General features: G+C 41.2%; 1 long non-coding RNA gene across 1 annotated transcript; it reads left to right on the top strand.

The window, feature by feature from the left end:
* Positions 1-6,611: 6,611 nt before the first annotated feature.
* Positions 6,612-15,300, top strand: LOC103787797 (uncharacterized). Its single transcript, XR_613537.3, has 2 exons — positions 6,612-6,688; positions 14,776-15,300. It is a non-coding gene; the product is annotated as an uncharacterized LOC103787797 (long non-coding RNA).
* The last annotated feature ends 2,673 nt before the right edge of the window (positions 15,301-17,973 follow it).

Genomic DNA, 17,973 nt, shown 5'->3' with positions numbered 1-17,973 from the left:
AGGCAGGTGGATCATGAGGTCAGGAGTTTGAGACCAGCCTGGCCAACATGGTGAAACCCCGTGTCTACTGAAAATATAAAAAGTAGCGGGGTGTGGTGGTGGGTGCCTGTAATCCCAGCTACTTGGGAGGCTGAGGCAGGAGAATTGATTGAACTCGGGAGGTGGAGGTTGCAGTGAGCCAAGATCATCGCACCATTGCACTCCAGCCTGGGTGATAGAGTGAGACTCTGACTCAAAAAAAAAAAGAAAGAAAAGAAAAGAAATGATGTGTGTGTGTGTGTGTGTGTGTGTGTGTGTGTGTAACATTCCATGCAATGGGATATTATTCAGCCTTTGAAAATAAGTAGTTATATGTGGTTTGCCACAATTAAAAAATAATAATCAGGACAGGTTGGGAGGCTGATTGAGTGAGTTGGGTGCAAATGTCTGGCCTTACATGGATAATCAGTCACTGAAGCTGAGTGATGGGTGCATGAGGACTCACCTATTCCTCTTTCTACTTTTGTATATGTTTTATATTTCCACAATAAAAGTAATTTTTTTGAAAACGAAAAGAAATATTATTCTTCATTGTGAGCTTTTTATTTTTTAACGGCATGTATATGTCTGAGTTTATGAGTTGACTGATCTACGAAGGGTTGCAGCCCTTGCTATTATTAATAGTTCTTTCTATTAGCAGGCAAGGGCCGTGTTCTCTTAAAAATGGTTTCGTTCCAAACCCAAAGTAATGGAGGAATAAGGAGGTCATAGAATAGTCCAGGGTAGTGATGGGAAGTTCAGATCCCATCAGTCTCCTGACACAGCCCATGATTTGTCTTCCTACTCACAGCCCCACCTCAGCTCCAATACCAGATGGAAATTGACCATCAGACCCGAGCTTGGCAAAGTCTCCTATCTATTAGGAGTTAGCCAGTGCATAATATAAAAATTTCCTTTTATGGTTTGTGCTGAAACATGTTGTCCCATTCACCTCCTCTCCCCAGAAGCTGAAGATAAACTCCTATAAGATAAATTCTGCCTTTTGCCGACCGTTGTATTACATGCTAATATGCCAGGTGCTTTAAACAATTCGATCACAGTAAGACCTGGAAATTCAACTATTCATTTGTTTCTTTGGAGACAGGAACACAGAACTGAGATAAGAACCCAGGCTTCCTGTGGAGAAAATGAAAACAAAAAACAAAAATCAAAGTGCCACATTGTAACCTTGCTTCTTGTTTTAGCGTTATATCTATCACAGGGGATAATGTAGTCTTCCATATCCAGAGTCCCACATGTTTTCTAGCCTTAGTCCCACCGGGCTAAGTGGACTATACTTTTCTTTCTGGAATAGAGACTACAGCATGATTTTTTCCTTGAGTACATCAGTTTTGCTCTGTTCCCTTTTCTACCTTGCCACCTGTCTTCCCCACCTGGCGTGATCTGTCAGAAAGTTTTGGTAGAAAACCTGTGTAAATTTAGAGGGCAAGGATGTGCAGATACAGGGACCACAGGAGTGAAGGGAGTCAAAAGTGACGAAATCAAAGAGCGAATATCAGCAGCGAGGGATGAAGCGTCCAGTCTGTGTCTCTCCTGTTCCACTTTCTTCCCTTCCTTCCTCCCTGCTGTCCAGAGGTCCCTTTGTGGGCCTTCTTCCAATCTAGAACTTGAATGCCACATTGTTCAGTGAATTCAAAGATAAAACAACTCTTGCAATATTTTTTTCCCTTAAAAGATTTGTGAGCCTTCCAAAAGTTACCTAGTGAGTGTGTCTGGAGAAGCTTTGGGTAGCATGGATGTGCCAATGATGAGACATGCCCCACCACTGGGTGGTTTGCACCAGGTGCAGGTTTAACTTACTTTACTTCTTAGTTACATATTGTGAAGTTTAAACTTATATTTGCCCATTTGGCTAGAGACATAGGCACGAAGGACATTGATATTGTAAAGTAGTTAAGGACCATAAAAATGGAAATGTCTGCAAATTCCTCTTAAGCTATCTACACTGATCTACACACAACCATGTCTCTAGTATTTCCAAACTCAGTATGAAAAAGATTAAATGTGCCCAGTGTGGCTTATTACTTATGGGGAATTTAAAATGTAAAACCATACTCTCAATGTGTTAGTTGCAAAGTTTTAACAAATATCAGTATGAACTTTCTCCCAAGTTTTGTCATTGAGAAACAAAAAAAGCAAAAATTATAAAAAATAAAGCTGCTGATGTTTTAAGGGCAACATGCAAGATTTCTCTGTGTCGAGGAATAAAAAGGTATTCTAGTGTATTTGACATAGTAATGTGCAATTGTTGTACTGTGTTTTAACGCACGTTCAGTCTTCAACGACACGACCATATATTACGTTAAAGCAAATCGGTCAACAAAATACTCTTTTCTCTAAATTATGACTTTAAAGTCAATGAAACATCCTATGTCATTTATTTCTTGATACAATTAAGATATATTTTATAGATAACAGTACTTAAAGACTATTAAATGTGAATTCTGAGATAAAGTTTTAGTAGCATTGACATAAAATTTTTAAACAAAATTTTACCAAAAACAGTAGAATTTTTTGGAACAATTACTAAGGAGGCCTAAGAGATTACTTTATTACTGTTAAAGGTATTGACAATGAAATAGAAAAAGGCCAGAACCATTGCTTGGTAAAATCCTCACCAAATGCCCCCTCTGTGATGTTCTCGTGCCACCCTTAGAGGTCTTTCTGTTGGTGTGAAGATCTCTGAGGACAGCTGGCACTCCATGGCCAGAAGCTGCTGATTGCCAGTGAATTTACAGCTGCTCCCTGGAGCTGGCTTTCGTGCCTTCTCAATGCTCCAGGAATGGCTGAGCAGAAAGCCTGTTCTCCCCAGAGATCCCAGCAAGGATGTGGAGTACACGCGGGGGCTCTGAGGCTTCGCTTGGTTGTGTAGGGAGCGTGTTTTGCACCCTGATGAGCCCAGAGGTCGAGCAAGGCCAGCAGGTTGCAAAATGAAATCAATAACGACTTTTTCTGTTGGTTAAAGATAATTACCAAAATGAGTAGGGTAACATATATCTCAAAATGAATAAAGTGACAGTGAAAAAACTGGGGAGATCTGAGTGAGGTCTGCAGTTTAGTTAACAGTACTGAATTGTTTAAATTTATATGTTTTGACAAATCTACCACAGTAGGATAAGACATTACATTATGGGAAGGTGGGTGGGGAGTCTATGGGGATTCTCAGTACTACCTTTTTGTAAGTCTAAAATTATTTTAAAATAAAAAATACATATATATTTAAAACATATGTGCAACTATTTCTTTTACAAGGGGTGCTAGAGGAGTTAGGCTGAGAGATTTTGATGCCACATGGAGGGGGTCTGTTTGCTGATCTCAAATACAGCGCCTGGCCTGATAAATATTTTGTGAGAAGGACCTTGAAGAATGCATCTCCTGTGCCGAGTACACGCAGTTCATTCTTTTGGAGTGCTGTCCCGCCCTGTGGATCACTGCGAGTCCCCCGTGGTAGTCTGTTTGCATCTGGAGTTGCGGGGACAGCACCCTGCCTCATCTCTTTTATGTCCTAATAATGCTGCCTTTCTGACCATCGATTGAATTGGGTCCCTACTGCATTTCACACTTGGATTAACTCAATCATACAAATTATGTCAAGCCTAAAAGAAATCAGGCTGTGGTCAAATAAGAAACGCAAATAAAAATTGAAAATACGGTTCACAGCCGAGATGCTCCTTTAGGAGGCTGCTGCCCTCACAGTCCTCAGGTTCCCCGGCTCTGGCAGAGTGGGAGAGGGAGGGGTAAGCAGGCTTGAGTTATAACAGAAATAAAACCCACAGGGTCAATGAGATTCCCAAACTTGGATTTACCTTTTCACGTGGAATAAATGGTTCCAACAAGATTAGTAGGACAAAATAAACAAAGCATTCCTTGAAATACATATATATTTTTGTCTTTACTAAGCAGAGATTCCCAGTGGATTTTTGTAGGTTTCCTTATATTCCTTCTTGCATTAACACACAGTGCTGTGGTGCAAGCCTCTGCTCTGCTGGGTCCTCCACTTGGACACCCTCTGGTAGACATTTCTATCACATGTCCAGCTCTTTACTGTCTTCCAAGCAAGTTCCAGCTAAAGCAGAATCCCTTAATTCAGACAGCTTTCCTGACTGGTCCCAAGAGAAGTGCTCTCTCCTGCTCTGAACCCTGTTGTGTTTTGCTGGTTTTTCATGTATGTTGCCTAACAATGTCCTGCCTTACATCAGGCTCATTTGTGTACACTCAGCTTTTTGCAGGAATGTAGGCTCCCTGATGGAGAAGTCATGCCATCTGGGTATCTTTCACCAGTTCTGGTGTCGTGGTTTACACACATCATTGTGGGTGCTCAGAAGTTATTTCTAGAAGGATTTACTTGGAGTTGAGTTCATGGATGAAGAAAAGACCACAATGGGAGAGGCTATCAGAGCTTCTAACTTCTGTCTCAGACTGGCTCCGTGCTCTGATGATTTGGCCTCAGTTCTCCATTGGTAGAGAATATTAGGCAAAGGAAGGGACCCACCATGTGTGTTTCTTTTTTCTTTCTTCTTCTTCTTTTTTTTTTGATGGAGTCTTGCTCCGTTGCCAGGCTGGAGTGCAGTTGTATGATCTTGGCTCACAGCAGCCTCTGCCTCCTGGGTTCAAGTGGTTTTCCTGCCTCAATCCCACAAGTAGCTGGGACTACAGATGCACACCATCACACCCAGCTAATTTTTGTATTTTCAGTAGAGATGGGGTTTCACCATGTTGGCCAGGATCTCTTGACCTTGTGATCCACCCGCCTCAGTCTCCTAAAGTGCTGGGATTACGGGTGTGAGCCACTGTACTTGGCCAACTGTGTGTGTGTTTCTAAACAATTTTGAAAAGAACCAGGAATAGGCAAGGAGGGCCTGGAACCTGTTGGAAGCCCTCAGAGGCATGACTCCAGCTAATCCTTAGCTTCCAGGGGTGAACCCAAATGCATAGCTGGTGCTTGGTTTGATTCCCTGCGTCCTCCTGAATTCTCTCTCCACTCAGCACTTGTCTTCCTTTAGGGGTTTCACCTACTTTACTTGAAAGCTATTGACCTAAGATTGCCTGAGCAGAGAATTTCCTGTACCCTGTAACATGGATTATATTTAAGTTTATTGAGTGCAGAGATGACATTTAAAACTTCGTTCTATCATTCACAGCACCTAGCCCAGAACGGAGTTCAAAAGTATTAATTCAGTCATTGACCACAGTGGGATAGATAAGCTGAGCCGGCAGGACCCTTCTCCAACCTCCCCTTGTCCTTCCCACATATTCCCGACGAGCGGGTTGGGGATATTGTGTGGAGGATCAAAACCTAGAGCAAACAACCCTGTCTCTGATTATGGAGATGGTGATATTACTAATGGCAACCCCAAGAACAATGTTTACAAGTGCTTCCATCTATGTTTTAAGGGACTTATATGCATTATCTCATTTAATCCTTAAGAAATCCTCTGAGGTATGTGCTAAATGAGTGTCATTATGCACCTTTTACACACGAGAAGCCCGAGGCTTTGGGGGATTCAGAAATGTGGGTCTCACAGCCCAAGCCTTGACTCAGCAGGAAAACCCGCATTTCTCCTGGTCCTGTAGTCTTGATCAGCTGTGCTGGTGCAACCAGCATGGAGTGGAGGCTTTGAAACATACATCTTCTCACAAAGGACCATTGTTTCCAACAGAGGGATTGGAATAGCACCGCTCCTGTCTTCTGGGTTGATGTAAACAGTCTGGGTGAACCAGGGTCTTATCTCCATCTCTGGTTGAGGAGGTCAGAGACAATTTAATAGAAAGCTGCACTTCAGTGACCACAGGAACACACAGAGTCTGCACAGGTTCCCCCGAAGATCTAGCTCCAAAAGCTGAGCTTTTCCTAAAACAGCCATAATATCCGGCTTTATTCCACATTTGTCTTTACCTTGCTGCTTCTCCTGAATAAAGCCCTATGACAAAAATCGGCAACAAAATTATTAACCATAATCATTTTGATCTTAAACCAATTCACTTATATTTAATGATCAGTAAAATAGGTGAGTTAAAAATAACCTCATATTCTATGTCTCCTTCTAGGTGATTGGCATCTCTTTCCATTCAAAATTGGAGAAAATACCAAAGCTCAGCAGTGATCTTCCTTCTAGAGGCTTGTTGGAACTCCAAACACATACCCCTGACAGATACAACAGGGATTAATGAGCCATGACCAGAAGTTTGATTTTTCTGTCAAGTGCTCCCATCCGTCTTTAATAAACAGAAGAACAACATAAACTCCATTGCCTGCTCTCCACTGCTGAAACTGAGCTGGTTGTTCCTGGTACTGTGTGTGTTGAGCTGAGTTATGATTCTAAATGACTGACAAATGCTTTTACAAGCCCCTTTGGTCTGCTACTCTGGTGACTGGCTTTGCTCCCCAAGTTCCATTTCTTTGCCTCTGTTCAATGTGGGTAGCTCAGTGCTTTGCCAAGGGAAACCGTCAAATGTAACATCACATTTACAACTAAATGGCTTCCATTTAGTGTCACTGGTGCACTATCTGTGGTATAATACTGCCAAAATACCCACTGTTTTCCCTTTTAGCCATGCTGTGTGCTTTTTTGCAGACGGCTGTCTCTTATGAGGACCAGAAGTTGAGCCAAGGCACAGAGAATTTATAACAGCAGATGGTGAGAACCAGGTATGATCGCAGAGCAACGCCTGATGTCATGGCACTCTTCCTCTCTTCTGATGAAGCTGTATTTTGTTTCAGGAAAATATCTCTCCTTAACAACAAAAAAATTGCTCCATCCACGTTCACTGAAAAGCTGTTTGGCTCAAAAAAGAGAGGTTTATATTGCAAAAATTATTAGCAACAAGAAGGTATTTTGTTTCTTTCTTTTCTTTTATCTTCTTGGTCTTGCAAAAATAAACCAGGATTTATGTGGGACACTTATTCCTTTATTCCCTGAGACTGTTGCTGAAAAGACTGGCTGCCTTAAACCAAGCTGACCACAGGATGTCCCCAGTGTTCCATAAAAATTCCACTGAAAGGGCATTTACCTGGTAATGCAAAACTTGATTCTTAAAGAAGAGAGGTCAGAGCACATGGATGTGGTCACATCTACAATTTTAAAGAAAATCTTGTTTTGCAGAGACAGCTTCAGTGTCATCAGATAAAATCAAAGCATATCTGAATGGAGGTTGTCCTTGAAGAAGAGTGTGCCACCTACAAGTAAAGCCACTAAACTTAACAGCCCAGAGCTGCTATTTAATTGCCCCTGAAGAGAAGTCACCCTGAGGTGGAGTTAATAACCAATACTAGATTTTTTTTTCTTTCACTTTAATTTTCTTTGAAAGCTTCGTGCTCAAGCAACGTGGTGACCAATATCTAATGAAAATATTCTGCTGAAATACCTTCCTTGAGCTGGCATATTTAGCAAATCCCAAAATGAGAGTCTGAATGAGCCCCAAAGAGAAAATATTTGAAAGGATCATGAATATGCATCTAAACTTATTGAGTTAACACATTTTAAAATAGAAATGAGTTAAATATTTAACTCAATCTGCTCTGGCACAAGGGCAGGGGTGACATAGCCTTGGTGCAAAAAGGCAGCTATGGACTAGGTGTTTAACGGAAGATTCCCAGAGAAGGCAGTGGGAAAGGGCAGATCCATCTGTCACTGAACTCATGGAGGCATGGTATGGAACTGCGTGTGTAGAACATTCCTTCTGTCTTTTCATAGATTGATAGGTCACAGAGTTCAGTGCTAGGTCAAGTCACCCAAGGACCAAGGCAACTCGTCAGCCTCCTCTCTGGCCTGGGTGATCCCAGGTTCAAGCAGATTTCTGTTGGTTTATGTTATTCAAGCTTTGTGAGTTGACTCAACAAGTATATTACATTGATCAATTCCACTGGTGTTATAATAACCCTCACTTCTGCTTGGTTTGAACTTGTCTCCAGACTGTGAGTGTCTGTTCTTTACCAGGGAACAGTCACAGAGCATGCGGCTTCATCTCAGTGAAAGTATTCAAGGGTCTGAATGGAGCCTGTTTCCCCATACTTTTTCTTTTGAAATTAATTTTTATGTATAATTGACATAATAAGTGAACATATTTATGAGATACAGTGTGATGTTTCAATGCATGTATACATTGTATAAATAATTAAGTCAGGATAATTACCATATTCGTCACCTTAAACATTTATCTTTTTTTTGTAGCGATAACATTCAAAATGTTCTCTTCTTGACATCTTGAAATGTACAGAACATTGCTCTTTGCTATAGTCATCCTACTATGTAATAGAACACCAGAATTTATTCTTCCTTCCTCTTACCCTCCTCTCTCCAGGCTCTGATAACCACTATTCTACTCTCTGTTTCTATTAAGGCAGATTCCAGTTATGAATGAGATATGCAATATTTGTCTTTCGGTGCCTGGCTTATTTCACTTAATAATGTCCTCCAAGTTGATCTCTTTCATTTATACACCAGTGAACTTCTGTTATTTTAATCTGAATTTCTGTTACTTTTAAACATTTGAATGAGGCCATGCTTCTACTGATGTGGAGGCTGTTATGAGCTGAATTGTATTTCACCAAATTCCCATGTTGAAGTCCTAACCCACAGTACTTCAGAATGTGGCGGTATCTGGGGACACAGTCTTTAGCAAGCTAACTAAGGTTAAAGCTTGTTATTGGGGTGGGCCCTAATTCGATGTGACTGATGTCCTTATAAAAAGAAGAGATTAGGGCACAGACATGCACAGAGTGAAGACCATGTGAGGACACAGGGAGAAGGTGGCATCTACAAGCCAAGGAGAGGGGCCTCAGAGAAAATCAACCCTCCCACACCTTCATCTTTGACTTGCAGCCTCCAGAATTGTGAGGAAATCAATCTCAGTCTTTTAAGTCACTCAGCCTGTGGCACTTTGTGCAAACGCATACAGAGGCAAAAAAAAAAAAAAAAAAAAAAAAAAAAAAAAAAAAAAAAAAAAAATCAGTATGGCAATGCTAGTTATGTATTATTGGTCACTAGTTCTTTGCTTAAACATAGCTCTCCTATGCTGGGCACAGTGGCTTACACCTGTAATTCGACCCAGCACTTTGGGAGGCCAAAGAGAGAGGATCACCTGAGGTCAGCAGTTCGAGACTAGCCTGGCCAACATGGTGAAACCCTGTCTCTACTAAAAATACAATTAGCTGGGTATGGTGGCACATGCCTGTAATCCCAGCTACTCGGGAGGCTAAGGCAGGAGAATTGCTTGAGCCCAGGAGACAAAGGTTGTGGTGAGCTGAGATTGTGACACTGCACTCCAGCCTGGCCAACAGAGGGAGACTATCTCAAAAAACAACAACAACAAAAACAGCTCTCCCAACTCAATAATAATGGCTGATATCGATTTGGTAAATTCTGTGTATTCTACTAAGAGATTTACATACATTAATTCAGAGAATTATCAAGGCAACTTTCTGAAGTTAAAATCCCCATTTTTCAGATGAGAAGACTGATGTGAGGACCCCAGTCCCATCAGCCTATAGGCCCACACTAGACAATTAGTACAAAATATTTCAAACCATGAAGAGGATCACAAAGAGGTAGAAAAAATGTTGTGACATATTCTTAATATTCTTGTTTTATCTGCTAACTTCTAACACAATATTTTAGCCTTGTGTGGGTAAACCTTGAATAGAATACACTTGACCTACACATGCCCTGATTACCCCAGAATTAAGCTTGATTTCCACACGTTTTCCCTTTTTTAGAGCACATCTATACCCCTGGGTATATTCCAAATTATCTAATCTAATCTTCCAAATTACCTACTACCACTGATTCTCCATGGTTTGTATGAAGAAACCCAGGCTGGATAGGAGTGAGCAGGACACGGTGAGCATTGACTGAGTGAGGCCAGTGACTGGGCATAACCCAGTTGGTGAATCCATGATTCACATGGAATTGGAGATCTGGGGACCTGGGCAGGCCTTATAAATCTTCTGGTCCATTTAATTCATGGTTCTATTTCAGCACTTATCATAGTCTGGACTGATTTAGAGTGGGCTGTGTGTGCGTGAGCCTTCCCTTCCCACCCCTGAAACAGGGTTCCCTGCAGACACAGTGCACGGGGAGAAGCACCGAGAACTCCTCCTTCAGCAGCAGTGCACAATGACACCCAGGAGTGTGTCCTTGGATTTGTAACTTGCCAGTGTGTACTAGTGCTGGACCATCCCAGGGGCTGGCTTGGCTCCTAGTCCAGTGCTGTTTCCATGACAACACACTGCTTTATAGAAATGCTGAATTTTTTTTTTTTAAAGATACGCTGATAGATATTCTCATCACAAAGGAATATGTTACTGTGAGGAAGGATTCACTGTCTAGGACCATGAGCTTTGTAAGAAAGCAGGGGCATGCACTTGAAACCAAACTTGAAATTGAAAAACAAAAAACAGCAGCAGACATTCACTACCTCAAAAATTGAGAAAAACATATTGACCTTCTGGTTTTGAAAATGTTTAATAACTGGAAACTAGTTTCAAACTTAAGTTTGGCATAGTCCTAAGAACTCAGTCAAGAGGAATACAAAATCCTATTTTTAAAAGACAGCTGCTACATTTTTAAAGCAACACCATCAATCTGCAGTGGAGGGAAACTTACAAAGGAAATGTACTTAAAATGTTTTATAGCTAATGTATGTATAAAGTAAAATGTAAAGAAAATCCATATAGTTTTAACAATCGCAGAGTATTAAAACCATTCTTTTTAAGGATTAAGGAAAATATTCAGGTCATTATTTGTTCAACTCAACCATTTAATTATGTGAATGTCTATTTCAAAATACCCAACTGGAATCTCAGGGGATATGTGTGAGTGTTCTATCCCATGACTCTTTATAATAATAAAAATAAGCAAAAAGTAAATACAATTTGGGTTTAAATAGCTTTCCTCTTTCCTTTGGCCACTTGGGCCTTGGTTTTGTTTAATTAATCTGTTCATTTCTGGTGAGACCATCTCTTGGCAATGCTTTGGGATACTCGGGATTCCTGGAGTGCAGAAGAACAGTCAGTGTGGTTTCACACTGAATTGTGCGGTTGGAGGTGGGTCTGCTGCAGTCATTCTGGAAACATTCCTCCTCCTATCTTGTGTGTGATAAGAGATTTGATGAGCTTTTAAGCAGCTTCTGCCTGTTTTCAGCATCTATGGTGCATCAATTTTCTGGCTGGACTCACCAGCTTACAGAAAACAAACGACTTAGAAAAATCACAAAGCGCAGTGCAGGTGCCCCACTGGAGCGGGGACACATTTTTGCATTTCTCTGCTGCTATGCTGGGTGTTAACTTCTGTTAATGAATATTTAAGCCTGGGAACTTGCTTGGTTTTCGCCCTCACATCAGGCATTCTCCGTCCCTACCCCTCGAATTGTGCAGGTGGGGTGGGGTGGAGGGAGAGGAGTGAGAAGGCAAGGATGACTGCCCACCTTGGATGCCTTTTCCAGCACGATACTCTGACTAATGAGCAGAGGCCACTGCTGAAGACCAAGGCTGGGCCTCCTCTTCCAGAGACTGAGCCCATTACCCCCTCGGCCCCGCTAGCCTGCGGGCACCCAGCCTGCCTCCCAAATGGATGACTTCCGGCTCGCAGTGCGGCTCCCAGTCCTGGTGCCAGTGGCCGTGAATAACCTTGCTTTTGTGTGTATTTATTTTATTTTGAATTTCTCCACCCTGGATCTTTCCACCTCCAAACCCCACCCCCTGCTTGCTGGCCCCATGTGGTGATGTTTCTTGAAATGTTAGATTCCCTCTTCCTCTATCCCCCTTCCAGTTCTGGAAGCATTTTGTTTCTGTACTGCTTTGTGAAGCTGGTGCTGAGTCCAGATCCTTGGGGCTTTAAAGTTGAATTAATTATTAAACAGGAAGGGAGCAGTACTTTCAGCAGGCGCCAAGTAACTATACTTAAACTGCAACCTGGCACTGTCTTTCCCACCCTTGTGCTGTGGTTTGCTGAAGGCAACTGGAGATTTTTATTCTAGTTTTAATCAAGCATTTCTGTAAGTTTTCAGGCAGTTAAGATTTGGCATCAAAAGGCTGGGAAGTCAGTCTTCATCACCTCCTGACCAGTTTGGCCAAAGAAAAAATTAAAAAATATATCAGAAGTACTTTCCCAGTTCATAAATCAATCTGAAATTGCCCACTTTCTCTGGGTTGCTTTTCCTGAGGACGGGGTGGGCTTTTCTCTCAAATATATGTGTACTTCTTATTGATTAGCTTCCATTTGTAGAGAATGGTGCTTTTCAAATAAAACCATCAGAACAATGGCTTTAGTTGGTGTGCGATTGTTATAATCATTGGTTTAATTTAGGGGCTACAGTAAAGATATGAAACCCTGTATTTAAAAATACTCAGGAAGGCTGGGTGCAGTGGCTTATGCCTGTAGCCCCAGCACTTTTGGAGGCCAAGGCAGGAGGATCACTTGGGACCAGGCATTCAAGGCCAGCCTGTCCAACATAATGAGATTCCCATCTTTATAATAATGAAAAATTAGCCAGGCATGGTGGTACACCTATAGTCCTAGCTACTCAGAAGGCTGAGGCAGGAGAATCGCTTGGGCCAGGAGTTTGAGGCTGCAGTGAGCTAGGATATTGTCACTGGACTCCAGCCTGGGCAACAGAACAAGGTGCTGTCTCTAAAAAAATAATCACAATAATAATAAAGTAAAAATAAAATTACATGTGAAGACACACCACTGGTGGGTCACCTTAGCCCAGATACTGAATATGGACATTCTCACAGAGCTATATGAATGAGACAGCACCTGTGTTCTAGAGAAACCCAAAGCCTTCCTAAAGGTATCGGACTAATACCTTTAAATGGCAGCAAGACGCTTTCTGGAGGCTGCCCCTGCAGCAGGCTGGCCTTCTGATTTTCACCTGGCTCCTGGCATTTGGTGGTGGGCCTTTCCCAGTCTTGGCTGACTGCTCAGCAGGAAGCATGCTAGGAAGTGCTCTGCTCAGCTCCATTAAGTCTCAACCTGTAGCTGAGCAGCGGTGCAGGCTGTCAGTGTGGGGAGGGAGGAAGAGCTATCTGGGTGCATCTGGGTGCGTAGGCAGGAGTGTGAAGCAGCCTCAAGAGGAAAGAGAACAACGATTTGGTTAAAAATTTAGATTCATGCATATAAATTTGGAACAGGGGGAAAAAAAGTAAGCCCAACACACACAACGCTCCTGTACCCCTCCCAGTTGGCTTGTGATGAAGTGTGCATGTGAGAACAGCTCAGAACTGAAACACTGTACAGTCCTGTCGCCCCTAACGGTGTGCTGGGAAACCTTGCAACAGATATATCCTTAGAACTTTGCAAAAATGAGAGACGTTCTGTGAGCCTTCAGTCCAAATACTATTTTTTGGACTTATTTTCCATTCAGAAATTTTCTAAAAAATGTATTCTTGCTGACTATTCTTAATTTTTAAAAATATTAAACATTTTCATCATACAATTTGTAATTATATGTATAGTTTCCATCAGTCAATAGAGTTAATTATGATAAATGAATAAATGTACTTACAATTAGCAAAAAATTGTGGTCCACTGGCTAATTGAAAAAGATTAGTTAGAAGAAACCAGATAAATTTACACTTCTAGGAATTTAAGCTCAAAATTTCAAGCACGTCTATTTTTTCTGAATTGCCACCTTTTCCAGAGAGTGATCCTTTCTCGATAAATCATCCTCTGACCTTGGTGTTGAGATTGTCGTGGGGCTTCCCACCTCAGGATGTCAAGTTTGGTCATATTATTTAGGACTCTATCATGGCCACATTGCGCTTCTAACAACAGCAAATAATTTAAAACCCAGAGTGAAAATGATATATTCCTCATCAACCAATATTTGGAAAATATATTTGTTAAATGCACAACTTTTGTACAATGTCTATCTGTTCTTTACATTCCATTTTCTTTCCAGAAAACATTCTGCACTGGTTTTAAAATCACATGATACGATTTCTAATCTTTAAGCAAAAGGCCTCGTCCTTTATATTTGGAAATGGGTTGATACTCTCATCCCTCACCCATGGGAAGTTTGCAATGTAAAAATTTTAAAAATACTTTATTTAAAATAACCTTCCAGCAGCTGGCCTAGTCTTCTATGTTTAGATATTAGAAAACACTTGAAAAGCACTTTCACTTAGTTGGAAAGGAAAACTTTAACCAACAATAATAATAACCCTTTAAACAAAAAAAGAATATGGAGAATTCCAAACAGGCATGCATTGCTTTGTAAAAGCCTTTTTCTTTCCCTAGTTCTAAAGATAACTCTAAAAACATTGTGTATACCCACCTATGGTTTCCTGAAGACTTTTCTCTCTGACTGCTAAAAAGCAAAAGTTAGGAAATTATGTCTGAGTTGTGTCAAATATGTTCCAAAGAATCATGAGGCTTTCCTTTCACCATAAGGAATATTCATGTAGGAAGTCATCCCCTTAGCAATTGTCACCTTTTCTTATGTGGTGTTCCCAACTGCAATGGCAGGCAGTGGGGGCTTTGGGAGCGGCTCCAGTTCCTGGGTGAGCCCAGGGCCTGCCCAGACGTCGGCCATCTCTGCAGGTGTATGGGTTGCGGCCCTAGGCAAGACTGTCTCTGCCTTCCCCAAATGCCTCTAAGCCCTTCTGCGGCCCAGATGGTTCCAATTTGAGGCCTACACTCAGCGCTGGAGCTGTATTGAGTTTCTTCCCTGAAACCAACAAAACCTGCTTCAGCATTTTGCTTGGATTAAAATATTTGTCCCTTTTTTTCACAGGGCAGAAGGAGGACTCCTGAAGCCTCCGAAGGAAGGAAATCATTACAGGGCCCTACAGAAGTAGGTCATGTGCTACAGCTGCTCATAGTTTAAGAGGAAGAAACACGGGACCTCAAACCTGGAACACGACTCTTTCAAAATGCTTGTGAGCAACCCAAGAAAAACATCCTCCCGAGGCTTATCTAATAACCATGATCTCTAATCGTCTCAATGTGTGCTCATGTTTCCTTAGGAGTTTGCACCCACTTCTCAGAGCTAACGAGATGCCGAAACAGAACACAGAAAAAATGTAATGAAGGAGATTTAATAGTTTGTGTTAAAGCTAATACGGTCCATTAGGAGCTGTCATTTTTATAAACAATGAGGATATGTTACCCTCTTCTTTGGTGTAAAGTCATTCCAGGCAGGACCTGTAAACATTCAGTAATGATCTGTAGAACTTGATGAACGACAATTAAAGCGCCACTTGAAAAGTCTGCTTTCCTCACATATTTGGTTTCTTGCTAAATAAACTTGTAAAGTTCATACATGTGTATGCATATGCTTACATTATTTAAAAAGTGTGCATTTTATTAAGAAAATCAACCAACAGATATCTTATAAGTGTTTTTGGTTCCCATTAGCTTGAGAAATATCAGAAGTGATTAGTTAAATGAGGAGCATAGGTTCTATTTTTTAGCGTATGCTATAATAATAAAATGACCACTCTTACATGGTAGCTTAGGAAGACAAAATTATAGTTCACAACGTCATGAAAGGCATGATTACAAACTTTGAAAGTTATAAGTAAAAAAGCTTCTATAAAACCTATCTGTTGCAAAAACAGTTATGTTCTACAATGATTCAGATATATTTCTACGATTTCTATTTTAATTGTGGCTGATACCAAGCAGAGACAAGACTTGAGAAAGTGCATTATTTTTGAGACTTACTGAATGTACTTGAGAAAATAAAATCAGATTGACTCCCTCTGACTTTGTAAATAAAGTTTGCTCCCTTGCTCTTTCTCTCTTTTTTTAAAGGACAAATGATTCCTTTTTACAGGTTTTAGGTTTGGCAGAATTTGATTAAAAAAAAAAAAAAGTCTTACAGCCCCCTAACATTTTCTGCTGTGTACAGGAGTGGGTAGGGCATGGGGAATAAAGAAAGGTCCAGATTAGAATTATTCTAGTTATTCACAGACTTAAAAGCTCCAGTGACCAGTCTTGAGAAGTAGCCTTAGGCAGAACTTGCTATCAAAGGAGGCCAGGAACAAAAAACATTTAAAAGCAGATTACGAGTGCCTCCTAACAAAGCAAAATCAAATCACTGATCGATAAGTGCAGCTGGGTTAAAACTGTTTCCTTAAAAAGGCTTTAAAAACTTTTTTGAGTGATAAGCTGGAGGCTGAACCTGTTATGCTTTTGAGCAACCTCCTTCTGGAAAAATCTTTCGAATATCTTCCATGGGGCCTCTTTTGGGATGAGCTGGAGTCTCTCTCTCCTCACTTAACACAAGCAGGCCCTTGGCTGGCAAAGGCTGGCAATGTGGTTTCCAAGGAAGGGAAAGATGCTCTTTGATCTAAGTGAAGCCCTCTGAGAGAGTCTAGCTACTAGTCCCAAGAGCATAGCTGCATTCCCCATGGTCATCCATGAACTATTTGTGCAATGCCCAAGCTGGAATGACCATTATTGGTGTAAAATCAACTTGAAATCTAAAGAAAATCTTCAACAAAGAAAAGCCCCAGATTCCAGGTCACTTAAGCCACAAAAATGTGCTGGGTAGATTGTGGCTCGCTGTCTAGATCAAGGCCATGTGGACGACGTTGAGGCGTACCTCCCAGCGTCAGACGTAACTCAGATGCCGGCTCTTTTAATGACTGATTTCAAACAGGGCTTTTAAAAACAAGGGAAGAGGGGGAGAAAAAGAAAACCAATGAGCAAGTGGTGTTCAATTTATTCACATATGTTCCAAATGGCACAGAGATAAGCAAAAAGGATTCTGGTACATTTTTTAATGATTTCATTATCACCAGACAAGAATAGAAAGATCGTCCAGATGCTATTGAAAAGATAGAAAAAGAAGATTTAAAAAAATAAGAATAATATCTTGAATGGTTCCCTGCCCGGTTACATAAACAGTGAAAGCCGACCAATGAGATCTTTGAAGTTAGGTCTATTTGCAAGTCCATTTATTTAAAAATGAAGGTTGAGATGATATAGAAAAAAGAAAACTTTTAGAAAAATTTGATCTTGGCCTGGCTGTCTTCTTCTCTGCGTGAGCATCGCTTGCCTGTGGTGGATTGTCATTTGAACCAGCGATTAAGCAGGCAGGGAGGGTGAAGCAAAGCTACAGTCCCCTCCGGTGGAACAGGGGCTTGGCCAGTTCCCTGCCTGGGAAGATTGTGTCACACACAGCACACATGGAAGATAAGGATTATTCCCGTTTCAAGGGCTGCAGCTTGGGTCACAGATCTGCCCCTTTCCTTCTCGTGGCTGCTCCTTGTCCATAACAGCCATCTTGGTGTGTTGAATTCCGCACTCAAAGCAGCCTCTACCTATGCAATGATCGAAACAACACCTCTTCAGAAAGACAGCGTGCCTTTTACGGCACCACAGTTCCCCTTGAATTTTCTTCCCAAAATCCACTGGATTCCTCCATTGCCTGATTCTTCCGATTCACTGCCGCACTGTCCCTGGGCTCTATTAGTGTAAAACTTTCCGGGATCTGGCAAAAGTAGTAAAACCCTCATTTCACTGAAAGCGCTGGAGTTGCATATGCAGAATGGATCCTTTTCATTTATGTTCGGTGTGGCAGTTATTTCAGCTGCTTCATCCTCATCAGGCCTTACTCATGCTGTTTATTTCATGGCCAAAATATTATCTGACCCATCTTGAAACTCTAAGAAAATTTCTCAGCAACAGCATTGTTTTCTGACACTGTAAATCATCTCTCCTTCCACACAATTTTGCATGGCCATGATAAAAGTAAACGTGGATATCTAAATTTTATAGTTAAAAATGTTAAATGGGTACTTGTAAATTAGATTCTCAGAGTCCTAACAATATCTATTTATTGTTTTGCTTATAATTCTTTAATTTTTACCAAAGGGACCTCCTATCGCTTACAACAAAATAGCAACAAACACAATATCTAGAAGTGTGTTTAATCCAGCCAAGGGCTGATCTGGGGCTGCCCGTGCAATCAAAACCTCTGCCT

The sequence above is a fragment of the Callithrix jacchus genome, chromosome 14 (assembly GCF_049354715.1).
Source record: "Callithrix jacchus isolate 240 chromosome 14, calJac240_pri, whole genome shotgun sequence".
Lineage (NCBI taxonomy): Eukaryota > Metazoa > Chordata > Mammalia > Primates > Cebidae > Callithrix > Callithrix jacchus.
This window is presented reverse-complemented; position numbering and strand designations above follow the sequence as displayed.